Source organism: Poecilia reticulata, linkage group LG4 (assembly GCF_000633615.1).
Source record: "Poecilia reticulata strain Guanapo linkage group LG4, Guppy_female_1.0+MT, whole genome shotgun sequence".
Lineage (NCBI taxonomy): Eukaryota > Metazoa > Chordata > Actinopteri > Cyprinodontiformes > Poeciliidae > Poecilia > Poecilia reticulata.
In genome coordinates, this window is record NC_024334.1 from 16,325,625 (window position 1) to 16,326,598 (window position 974).

The window sequence follows — 974 nt, forward strand, 5'->3', positions numbered from 1 at the left end:
TATATATCAGTAAGCTATTCTAAGACCATTAATTATATGTTGTGAATACATATACATATACACACACACACACACACACACACACACACACGCGCGCGCGCGCGCACACAAATTCAACCACAATATTTTATAAAATGTTATTCAAACATGACAAAGATATTTGTTTGGCGCTCAGGAGTTAAAATAAGATTTTTTTTTTATGTGAAAAGCATCAGAGATTTAAGAGTATCAAATGGTGCTTCACATTTCTGCACCGAGAATAGTCTGCTGTCACAAATATTGAGTTCATTCTGACTGATCTGCACAAACAAAGGTCTGCTCAGGCTAGAAGTGCTGTAAAAGTAAAAGAACAGTTTTAAGTCTAACTTTAGAGATAAAGTTTGTATGGCTATCTAATTAAAGAAATGTAATTTATACGAAGACTAAAATAACAAAAAAAGGCCTTTGCTTGCATACACTAGATTGCTGCAAATTTATTAAATTTAACATATGGAATAAACGCTAAAACATTTATATGTTTTATAAAGGCCAGTAGGGGGAGCTCTTCTATTACAATGTGAGAAACATCTTTGCCTTACTCTCAGATGTAAATCTTTTTTTCCTTTCTTCACCTGAAAGCTTCTAGAAGACGTTGGACTTTGGTTAAACGAGACATAACCTAATTGAACATTACTGATAGATAAATACACATATATACAGAATAATTTATATCAAACTAACACAAACTTGAGGAGTGAGAGATTTTATCTTGTGAGTGAAATTTCAGCGATCTAAGTACTCAGAAGGACAACCATTTTATTTTCTATCAGGGTTGACCGCTCCGGTAAGAAAGCCAAGTCACCGCCGTAAACATTTCGAAAGTTTATTATAGGCCCTAGTAGAAAATACAATGTGCTTTTCCCTCCGACATATTTCTTCTCTTCTCCATCCATGCAAGCTATTTAAAGTGAAGGAAGGTAAATCTTCGTCCCACA